The sequence below is a fragment of the Bubalus bubalis genome, chromosome 4, assembly GCF_019923935.1.
Source record: "Bubalus bubalis isolate 160015118507 breed Murrah chromosome 4, NDDB_SH_1, whole genome shotgun sequence".
In the NCBI taxonomy this organism is placed as follows: Eukaryota; Metazoa; Chordata; class Mammalia; order Artiodactyla; family Bovidae; genus Bubalus; species Bubalus bubalis.
In genome coordinates this window covers 68827868-68840338 of record NC_059160.1, presented here as the reverse complement: position 1 = coordinate 68840338, position 12471 = coordinate 68827868, and the positions used below count along the sequence as shown (strand labels likewise).

Below are 12471 nucleotides of genomic sequence, written 5' to 3'. Positions count from 1 at the left end.
AAGCACTGTAGCCCACCAGGCTCCTCTGTTCATGGGATTCTCCAGGCAAGAATACTGGAGTGGGTAACCATTCCCTTCTCCAAGGGGTCTTCCCAACCCAGGGTTTGAACCTGGGTCTCTTGCATTGCACATAGATTCTTTCCCATCTGAGCCACCAGGGAAGCCCTTATCTGTTGCTAGGCCCAATTTATCAAACTCTCCATGACTATTCAGCCCACATAATACGGTTAGGTTACTTAGGCTGTAGATTTTGGAAAGTTATCTTTTCGGTAGTATACATCAAGTCTGTACAGAGAGCTAAGGAGAATGAATGCTGAGATCATGGAGCTGTTCATTGACTTTTCTAGTGTAGCTAAGGGTGATTGTACCAAATTATGGTGTGGTGAGATGGGGAAGGGGTCCAAATGATGCAGAGAATGTCTCCACATCCGAGGCAAGTAAGAGGAGTAGAAGCAGAATCTCTTCAAGCAGTAGAGGGAAGACAGTTGAGCCTGAGGTTGGAAAACTTTTAATTAAGTCAGACACAGAAAAGTACTTTAGAACAAATCTGCACTTCTGACATGACAGGCTTAACAAATGTCTATTTATCTCGTCTTTAAACTTTCTGATTAGGTAACTTAGGTTAGTTACCACAATAAGGATGATAATTTGCAGTAAAGAAAAAAAATTGAGAGGTAAAGGTTGGTAGGAAGTTTTGGGAAGAGACCTGTGGTTTTCCCTACCTGATTTTCTTCTCTTTGCCTTTTAAAATCCCATTTATCAGCGTGTCAAGTTTAGAATATGAAGAGTGAAAGTGCAGTGGTAAAGCTACCCATCTCAGGTGCATTGAAAAACATACAGAGGCACAGAATGCTGTCTTTCCCTCTTGGGGCTGTTTTCTAGTGAGTCTCAAAGGCATATTGCTGCTGTAAGAAGTTTGCAGGGAATTCCAGACACACTTTAGCATCTTTCTAATCACAAAATAATAGTTTCTAATTTGTGGTCCATAAGTCTTGGGTTTGTAAATCTTTTAGTGTGTGGGCAATACTCTAACACAATGGTAACTTTCTTCTTTGTCATCTGATATTATTTAATTTGCCAATGAAGTGATTAAGCCTAGGAAATACACCATAAGACACTGGTATCCTAGATGTACATGTAATTGCTAAATTTAGATCTGAATTTAAAAACAAATCAATTTAATATAAGCAAAATACTTAGAGGTGTGAAATACTTTCTAGAATAAATGAAGGCAAGTGCACCTCTTGTCCTTACCTTGGTGGGTCCACCTCCTGTTCCCTATGCCCTTTCCCCTTTATTTCTAAGCTAATCATGCCAAGTAACAATCCCTTGTTATTAGCTTTGTTTTTGGGAAACAGGCCCAAATTACCATGTGTGAAGCACTGACTTCTGTCTTTTTTGGCTTCATTCTCATTACCAATACTTGTTAATTCTCTTTCCATCTTTCTATCATCTTTACTGTAACACACATCCACAAAACTATTTAGAAGTGAAAACTTTAAGAAGAAAGTTTTCAAGGATTAGGTATATCCAACAGGATAATGCTGTATTGATGGAATGATCAGTGACTGGGTTTCAGGTCTGAGATTGGTGGTGTGTTTACTTTTCTTATTTAACTGTTGGAACTCCTGGGAACCGAAAAAACTACTTGCAGTTGTATACCCTGGCCTCTTCACTTTGCTTCCTGACACGTGAGAGACACTTAGTACCTGATTGTAGGGAGTGATGAATGAGGATGAATGAATGATGGCTCAGCTACCTGTCTTGTTGATAAAAGGAGTTAAGGTTATGCTGCTGCTGCTAAGTCGCTTCAGTCATGTCCGACTCTGTGCGACCCCATAGACGGCAGCCCACCAGGCTCCCCCGTCCCTGGGATTCTCCAGGCAAGAACACTGGAGTGGGTTGCCATTGCCTTCTCCAATGCATGAAAGGGAAAAGTGAAAGTGAAGTTGCTCAGGTGTTCAATATTTTCAGCTGGTGGTGCTTTAGTCACTAAGTCATGTCCATCTCTTGTGACCCCATGGAGTGTAGCCTGCCAGATTCCTCTGTCCATGGGGTTCTCCAGGCAAGAATACTGGAGTGGGTTGCCATTTCCTTCTTCAGGGGATCTTTCCTACCCAGGAATTGAACCCGGGTCTCCTGCATTGCAGGCAGATTCTTTACTGACTGAGCTACAAGGGAATTCCAATATATTCACCTAGGATTGAAAAAAGTCATGTGATTTGAACACTAAAAATATTTTCTTCCAAGAAAAGGGTTAAATCCAATCATGTTATTGTATATATGTCTCCAGTTCAGTAAGAATTACTTGCACAGTTAACATATGTAAAACTGTTAGCAACTGCCTAGTGAGTAGTTACAATAAGTACTAGCTATTACTATTGGGGCTTCCCTGGTAGCTCAGCTGTAAAGAATCCACCTGCAATGCAGGAGACCCCCATTCAATTCCTGGGTTGGGAAGTTACCCTGGAGAAGGAATAGGCTATCCACTTCAGTATCTTTGGGTTTCTCTGGTGGCTCAGACAGTAAAGAAAGAATCTGCCAGTAAGGCAGGAGACCTGGGTTCGATTCCTGGGTTGGGAAGATTCCCTGGAGAGGGACATGCAGCCCACTCCAGTATTCTTGCCTGGAGAATCCCTGTGGACAGAGGAGCCTGGCGGGCTACAGTCCATGGGGTTGCAAAGAGTCAGATACAACTGAGCGACTAAAGTGCAGCACATGATTATGATAACAGTAACAATATATAAGCAATAATGATTATTGTTATTATCATTATTTCATTGAGAGAGAAAGTAAGTAAGAAAGATGGCTGTCTGATAAGAATGCTTCTTGGTTCTCCCAAGAGCAAATAGTCCTTACATCCCAGTGTTGTGTTTGCTTTGCCAGAAAAAGACAACAAGTATAGTTAGGTACATTGTGGTCAGGATGGCTGTTTTAAAATACAAGACCAGTTATGTCATAGGCTGTCTTAACACCCTGCAAAGTCTTGCCATTGCTTTCAGAATGAAATTTGAAGCATGACAGGTAAGGCTACCTATGATTTGCTCTTCTGATTTAACCTAATCCAGCTTCATAGACCTTTCTATTCATAGTCCCTTGGGGTGTATGTCCTAACTGTTCCTACAATATTCTAAGATTAGGTCTGTTTCCTTGTTCATCTCCACAATTAGACCTTGTTTTCTTTGCCCATCATCTAGCACGTGGATTTGCAAGCTTCCTCTAGTTTGGTAAATGCTTTAGGCTTTGTGGGCTGTACTTTTACTGTCACAACTACTCAGTTCTGCCAGCATAGCACAAAAGTGGCCATAGACCATATGCAAAGGTGTAAATGTGACTGTGTTCCAATACAACTTTATTTATGGACACTAAAATTGGAATTTCGTACAGTTTTCATGTACCTTGAAATGCTATTCTTCTCTTGACTTCTTTTCATCCACTTAAAAATACAAAAATACATGTATACCAGTGGTGGATTCATTTCGATATTTGGCAAAACTAACACAATATTGTAAAGTTTAAAATAAAATAAAATAAAATAAAATAGAAAACTTTAAAAAAAAATACAAAAGTTGTTCTTAGTTTGCAGGCCATACAAAATCAGGCAGCAGGAAAGATTTGGTCTGTGTGCTGTTCCTCCCTAGTCTAGCAAAATGCCTGGCATGAGAAGAGTGCTCAGCTGCTGCATTTGAGTGTGCGTGCAGCTCACTGACACAGGGAATTGACATTCTCTAAAAACGGCATGTCTGTTTCTACCTGTAGGCCATGCGCCTTGTCTCTTTCTTTACTGAGAATGTCCTTTCTTGTTTTTGTTTGCTCGTTTTAATTTTCTGCCTAGTGAGCTAGTATTTGTTCTTCAAGATAGAGGATCAGCTTTCCAAAATAGAATTCAGCTCTCCTCCAGGTGAAAAAAGAGATGGGGTCTTTGACGAGTCCACATCCATCTGTGCTTCTATGGGAGCTTTGTATTAATATTATATATCCCATTACTGTAGCACTTTTCATACTGTATTTTAATTATCTTTGCTTGTGTTGCTCTTTTCCATCATTTCCTGAAGTTATACTATATGCCTAGTACCAGTATAGGATATGACATTGATAGTCATTTAGCAACAATGAAATATTTTTATGAGAATTCTCAATATTCTGTTGAGACTGCTTGGCATCAGTCTAATCTATAATGATAAGACTGTCTTTCATTATTGATAATGAGGTAACTTTGGTGTCTAACACTGAAATAAATACAACTGATCTTGACTAAACATGCTAAGTATCACTAAAAAATGAAAAACAATTAAATTGGAAGCTCAGGAAGTAAAAGCTTTTTGTGTGATATAAAACATCAGTTTTCTAATTTCATTTAAGCTTCAGTTCAGTTCAGTTGCTCAGTCGTGTCCAACTCTTTGCAACCCCATGAATCGTATCACGCCAGGCCTCCCTGTCCCTATCACCAACTCCCGGAGTTCACTCAAACTCATGTCCATCGAGTCAGTGATGCCATCCAGCCATCTCATCCTCTGTCATCCCCTTCTCCTCCTGCCCCCAATCCCTCCCAGCATCAGGGTCTTTTCCAATGAGTCAGCTCTTCGCCTGAGGTGCCCAAAGTATTGGAGTTTCAGCTTTAGCATCAGTCCTTCCAAAGAACACCCAGGACTGATCTCCTTTAGAATGGACTGGTTGGACCTCCTTGCAGTCCAAAGGACTCTCAAGAGTCTTTTCCAACACCACAATTCAAAAGCATCAATTCTTTGGTGCTTGGCTAAAATCTGTAGATATATTTAAAAAATAAGCCTTTGCTTAGCAACACTATTTAATCATATCTATACATTGCTATTCTTTCCTGGAAAGATAAGGGATACTGGTTGTACTAGAGATTTCGTGGTGAAATGTAAAGGATTTTGACTAATTATTATGTTATTTCAGCAAGTTAACTGCTTTCAAAAGTTTACTTTGATGGGGTTTGCCTAGAAGAGAGGAGATATTTTATAACATATCTTAGTTACAGTGTCAGATATTCCATTATAAATTCTCTCAGGCCCCTTATATATGCTCAATACTTATTTACTGTGAGACTATCCAGTACCTTATATCATATATCTCTCTATTTCCTTGGGGAAATTTCCTGCATTCTCCCAAACTATAAGATTTCCAGTTGAGATCAGTGTTTTGGGTAGATTTCACCACAAATACACTTGGAAATCTCAGTAGGAATTGAAAGCACATCACCATGTGAGATGAATAAGAAGCTTTTTCATTATTGATAATTTATTTTCATTCATTCTAATCAGAGAAAATAGTAGTGAGTGTGGTAACTTAGGTTGTCATTATAAATACAATGTCTGAATGCAGGCTGCTTATCTTCTTTTATTGAGACTATTGCATACCAGTGATTGGAAATCAGCATGTATTCAATTGGTACAGGTGTTTATAAAATATATGCCATATCAATGTGGAGAAAAGAGAAACCATGCTTGGGTGAACTTACCTAGTATTTAACTTGTAGGAAGTCATATTTCATAGAGGAAAAAATGTCAAATCGCATTTATGGGACGGAAGAATGATGCTGAATGTAACAGAATACACAGAACAGGGATATTTCACACAAAACCCCAATCCTTGGTCCATTGGTCAGCTGTCTTAATTTAAGATAGTATGTATTTTCTTGTAAATTCATTCATTAAGGTTTAAACACCTTAATGATGGAAATTTTGTCATGTGTCTTTGTGTACATTGTAATGTTTGGTACAGGGTCTTGCATATAACAGGAACACACACATTTGCTGAATTGTATTTATAAACAGTTCAGTGTGTAGAAAAAGTAGCAGTCTCTGAAATGTTCCCCGAGAATAACTTTTCCAAATATGTGCTATGTCCATAAATATGTAGTAATTAAACCATGGCATCAGCTTTCATTCATTGAGAGCCTACAGTATCCTATTTAAATTTTTTTTTTTTTACACATTAACTCATTTAACTTGCAAAACAATGGTATGAGTTGGTATTAATCCTTTCCCCCTCCCAGAGAAACTGAGCCTCAGGGAATTTAAATAACCTGAGTTTATGTGTAAAATAAGAGTGGTATGTACTTTATAGGGTTTGTGAGGATTAACTGGGATGGATTATAGACCAAACTTCCTGGTGTGTGCTAAGCCCTTTGTTACTATTAACGATGTGCAGCTAACAAGTTGTGAGTTGCAACTGCATCACAGTTAGTCTCACTTCAGAGCCCACACTCTTCATCATTGTGTTCCGATTTTCTACCCTAAATACAGAGTACAAATCATCTTCCTTCCTGTTTTGAGCTCCTGTAGGGCAAATGATAAGTCTTTCTTTTGTTTTATCTACTAGTACCCTGTGCACATGATCATAAATGTTGTTGACCGGCTTGACAGTGACAGTTTATGGTTTTGTTTTCCATATGAATGATTGGTAGATTGCTTGATTCTGAGAAGGACTCAAAGGACTGTTGTTACAGTATGCCTTGCATTTTATATCCAAAAAAGTCCCCCTCCCCCAATAATATGCCACCTGCATCCTGATTCTAAATTCTGTTTCCCTTGGTGGTGGTATGAAGAAGGGACTGAGAACAGACACGGTATTCAGGTGGTGGTAACATTTTCCAGGGAGCTTTGTCAGTTGCATCCTGAAGTCATTTCTGATGGTTGTGTCTTAGGATTTTTCAGAGTTAGACTTTTTTTTTACTTGAGAGGTAAAACTTTCTCTGTGTTTTGAAGGTGAGAGAATTAAAAAAAACAAAACACTGGATCTCGTAGCCCTGGAGAACTTGCCTCAAAGGGAATCTGAGTAAAAAATGAGCTGTCAAGTGTCCTTGAAGTTCCTTGCTAGTCATATAATGATGCATCATTTGTCAAATGCAGCTGTCTTTCTTTATGTGAAGATCCTGATACTGGGGGTGTTTCTCCATCCTTGAGCACGTGGAAGTCAGTAACAAACTCAGGACCAGCCCTTCTGTACGTGGAGGTGCTAAATGATGATCATACTCTCAGAAGGTATAATCAGCTTGTGTGACTCCGTTTTTTTTTTTTTTTTTCATTGTGGAAGAAATGCATAACATAAAATTGATCATTCTGATTAAGTGTACAGTTCAGTGGCATTAAGTACATTCACATTGTCATGCAACCATCACTACCATCCATCTCCACAGTTTTCCATCCTCCCCAAATGAAATTCCGTGCCCGTAAAACACTAACTCCCCATTCTCCTCTCTCCTCAGCCCTTCGTGACCACCATTCTGCTTTCTGTCTCTAAATTTGACTGCTTGTTTTAGTTTTATAACTCCATGATTTATTGGTTTAAACTGAGGCCTACATTTTCCCACTTTTTCTGATAATGGTTATTATCCAATTACTGAGATTGACGTTCCACTGCTATATCTTTGCAAGCTTGTGAACTTAATGCAGTAAATATTCTACTTTACTTCTTTATATAGTAAACTCTTAAATCTTGTTATCACATCCTGAGGGGAAGACCTGTTATCTGTTCTGTTACCAGTGTTTGAGGCATTGTTGTACATTGTGGAGCAACAGTAAATATGTATAGAATAAAGATACTGCTGACTTTCATTATTGGACAAGTTTGTTTATTTAAAAAACATTTAAAAATATTTAACTGGAATTTTCTACTATGTAGGAGACCAGTTAAATCAGGCACTTCCTCTTTCTGTGATAACCTCTCTAAGTTTTTAAGAATTAGCAAAGTTGAATTTGGGCTGATGCCCTCCAAATCACGGAGAAGGCAATGGCACCCCACTCCAGTACTCTTGCCTGGAAAATCCCATGGACAGAGGAGCCTGGTGGGCTGCAGTCCATGGGGTTGCTAAGAGTCCGACACAACTGAGCGACTTCACTTTCACTTTTCACTTTCATGCATTGGAGAAGGAAATGGCAACCCACTCCAGTGTTCTTGCCTGGAGAATCCCAGGGACGGGGGAGCCTGGTGGGCTGCCGTCTCTGGGGTCGCACAGAGTCAGACACGGCTGAAGCGACTTAGCAGCAGCAGCAGCAGCCTCCAAATCATTTGCTTATTCATCCATCGCCTGAGTATCCATCGCCTGGGCACTGCTGTATGCTGTCTCCGTATGCTGAGTACTGCTGTGCCTTAGGTGCTGGCTGTGCAGTGGTGCACAAATGGCCTTGATCCTTGAACTCAGAGCCCTAGTGAAGAGCACAGGAGGTAAAAAGTGAACACACAGCTGATACATTCCTTGTAAATTATGTGAAAGAAAAAGATGTGATGCTATCAAAAAGATCGATGATGGACAGACCACTTTAAATTGAAGGAAGTGGAGAAGTGATAACTGTTTTCATATTTGAGTTGAGCTGTGCTCTCGTGTAGGACAGCAAGAGGGCTTGTTTGAAAGATTCAAGAGGGTGTAGGATAAACATTCTTGTGAGTGTGTGCATGCATGCTTCAAAGATAAAATGCATGGCCTTTTCCAGGTTATTTGTCCCATGGCTGAAGGTAGTTAAACGTGACTTTGTGGAGACATTATACTCAAACACTGACAGGTTGGTTTTGAAACCTGGTTGAATATCAGAATCATCAATTTATGTAGGAAGGTTCAGTCCATTGATTGATATTTGATAGTTCTACTTAATACATGCTATCTGAATCTGACTTTGAGTTGCTTTTTGGGTATATATAATGATGGCAGCCAAGATGAGAAGTAGCCGAAAATGGTTTTAAATTCTTTCCAGCTCGCAAACACAAAATTAATTACTCAGCAGCACTGGTTAATATACCATTTGATTAGGTCTGCGTATTGGTATCTTGTGCCAAATTTGACTCACTAATATTCTAAATGTACACAGTAACCTTGAGGACGTAGCTTTTAATTACTTGCTTTTTGGTGCCTAATATAGAATCAAGATTAGTGATATCAGTAAGGTCTTTCAACTTAATGTATGTTATAGAACCCAGTGGAATAATGTGTATTGTAAAAATTTGGTGAATTTGTTTCACAGTAGCTCACAAAAGGTATCTGTCAACAATCAGCTATCTAGTATTTCTGGATCATCTCTTGTGTCCTAGGCACTATTTGTGAAAAGTGTATCTAAAAAGATTGGTCATTTCTTCTCTGCGTATATTGATGAGACCAGTTGGGTACGGTTTGTGAAATGAAACTTGTTGCTGCTATATCAACTTTTGTAAAAGTGTAATGGTGTTTTGGCTTTTGACTATGCTATATCTGAAGGTAACCTTACATGATGGCTTAAAGGTTAAAGCGTCTGCCTGCAATGAGGGAGACCTGGGTTCAATCCTTGGGTCGGGAAGATCCCCTGGAGAAGGAAATGGCAACCCACTCCAGTATTCTTGCCTGGAGAATCCCATGGACTGAGGAGCCTGGTGGGATACAGTCCACAGGGTCGCAAAGAGTCAGACACGACTGAGCGATGTCACTTCACTTACATGATGGCTTAACTTACATCTAATTTATCATATTTACATGTTGAATCTCTCATAGTGCCTAACTGTAAATGGTCAAGATTTAAAGACTAAGTAGCTGAGTGAATAAGATAGGTTATCCAGTGGAATGACCTGGTTTCTACACATTCTACTGAAAAGCAGTTTCACGTTATTGCAGTTCATTAAGTACTACTGTGTACCTCACACTGTGGTTTATTACTCACACTGTGGTATTGGAATAGTAGTAATAAGGGTGCTTTTTTATAATAGATTAAGTCCAGCAGAGTCACCATGCTGTGTGATGATGATGTTTGTGGTGGTAAATATCTGGGTGCATTGTTTGCCTGAAAAACTAGATATTGGAATTATAGATTTATTTTGTATTTAAGTCTCAAATAGTACCTAGTAGCAACAGGAAGTCTTCTTTCCTTTTTCTTGTGTTTCTTAATAAACACTTTTAACACTTATTTTTAAAGCATGTTAACCAGGAAAATTGTGTTCTACTTAATCCTATATTAGTTCAAGTCTGTTAACATGCTATGATTAGAGATTTGTGGGTGGGTAGAGGCAGGCATTGATTTCTATTGTGTTGCCCTTACCGTAAATACCACGAATTTATAAGCTGCAAAGCTTGAATTTACCTCACTGATTTCCATGTAGTAAAATTCTTCCTCATTTATAATCTGGTAACCTAATCCTTCTCACATAGCCTGTCCCACTGAATTTACTGCTGCTTTGTCTGTGAACTGCAAATGCTCTGTAATAGGCTAAATTCGCATGACAGCATCTGGAGATAATCTAAATGTTCCCCCTGTGAACCTGTATGATTTTAAATATGGAACCATGAATGCCTCTTAGGCAAGAAATTAATTTCCAGCATTTTAATAAGAAGGGTGTGTAAGTGTGCACTGAGGCCCTAAACTCTTCGTTAACTGGGCAAATTTTGTTTGTTTGCAGCATGAATGCACTTACATTATTTTCTGTAAGCTACATTTTCCTCCAGTATTTATATTTAAGTGATTTTTTTCCAACCTTGCAATAATTGAGAAAAGAGAATTTAATTTTTTTCTTCTCTTCTGTGAGTGCATTTTATTGTGGAGTATCTGGCGGTATTATTGTGTCTAAAACATATTGATTCTCTATTGTTATTGGTGAGATTAAATTTCAAGTACTATGTTATATATGGGATTCCTAGCCATTAAAGTTCCAAATATTTGTTTCTGTAGTGTAATTTTAGGAATGGGATAAAGTCTGAGATGGAATAATTTGGACACAATATCGCTCTTGCAGAGATTTTTCTACTTGTGTGCTTAGACAATTGAATAAGAGTATAAGCAATGAAACTTTGAAAGTACTAAGAAAAATGGGAAATACTTTCTGACCACAGGCACCTCTGTGCTACCACAAAACATCTTCAAGAAGTTAAAACAACAACAGCAGCAACACTGTTATAAACCAGCAGTTTGTTAGAAATGCTGGGAAATGGAGAGCATGGTATGTGTGCTTTTCATTAGTTTCCATGTGATATATTAAAGGAAAATAAAAGTAATACAAATAAGTTTTGTTACAGACCAGATATATTTTTTTTATATTTACCTTAGGAGAAATACAGATTTATCAACTTTTAATAATGTAACAGTCAGATAATTAGTATTTATTGCTAATTCTCTAGGCACTTAGATGTATATCAGGTGGTCTGGATTTTTAATGTCCTTGCTAAATCACTTTTATGTACTCAGCATCTACTGGATATGACTAAAAAAATTAGACCTTAGAGATTCTAGATTTCTATAGATTCTATCTGTAATGTTGCACGTTCATTATAATAATGACTTAAGAACATTTGAAAATTATATACAAATGTATGATTTATTCAGCATTTATGCCTTGAGAGCTCAACCACATTTCACAAATGTGGTGGTCATAGCTCTGTTATACAGGTGAGGCAAACTGAGGTTTCCAGAAGAGCTTAGTGGAATTGCTGAGATGCTGGTGTACATAATGCAAGACCTGGAGCTCATTGAGTATCTTATACTACAGTTTCAAATTAATGGTTTTGTAGGGATGTTTTAATGCTGCAAAATATAGTAAGAAGATACAAAAATTAGTGGAGACTGGTGTGTTTCTTAATCACATCTAAGTATGATATTAATAATAAGGCTACCTCTAAGAAGGCTACCTCTATGGGCCACTTCCCTTTATGCTTTTATGGTAATGGAAAAGCTGTTTGGAGGCCTTTTTCAAAGTACATTGAATTATTTTGACATACAGTGCAGTTGCACTAAGGCATTCCCATCAGAGTCTGAAGAGGGAAACAAAAGGAAGATGCATTTATTCTTTATGGTAAGATAAATTGTTATAAACGGAAAAACCATAGACTTAGATGCTAGCAGAATAGAGTTCAGATCTAAAATCTTATTTTTTTCACCTTGTAGGTGTCATAAAATTTTCAGAACATTGGTTTTCTTATATGCAAAACAAGGAATGTATTCTCTTAGTACTTTCTGAAAGTGAAAGTGAGAAATGTTCAGTTATTTCCAACTCTTTGCGACCTGTAATTCTCCAGGCAAGAATACTGGAGTGGATAGCCTTTCCCTTCTCCAGCAGATCTTTCCGACCCAGGAATTGAACCGGGGCCTCCTGCATTGCAGGTGAATTCTTTACCAACTGAGCTATCAGGGAAGCATCTTAGTACATTCTAGGGGTGATAAAAGGATGGGATGACATAATGTATTGCTTGCAATGGCTTAGTCATTTGAAATAATATCAAACTTTTACATAAAATTTTTATATCTGAAATGGCCAAATGAATGTGTCTAAATTGCTCCATATCTAATACTCAGTTTCTTCTTGACTTAGTTATTCCATGGTGGTAATGTTATCCACCAAATCTTCCCAGGTGGTGCTTGTGGTAAAGAATCTGCCTGCCAGTGTAAGAGATGTTTAAGAGATGCAGGTTTGATCCCTGGGTCGGGAAGATCTCCTGCAGGAGGGAATGGCAACCCACTTCGGGATTCTTGCCTGGTAATCCCACCTGGTAATCCCATA

General features: G+C 38.4%; 1 protein-coding gene across 9 annotated transcripts in view; it reads left to right on the top strand.

Annotated features, from left to right (window-relative positions):
* The window catches only part of TAFA2 (TAFA chemokine like family member 2), a 586563-nt gene that overhangs the window by 222017 nt on the left and 352075 nt on the right, over positions 1 to 12471 (top strand). The gene's annotated exons all lie outside the window — the stretch shown is intronic.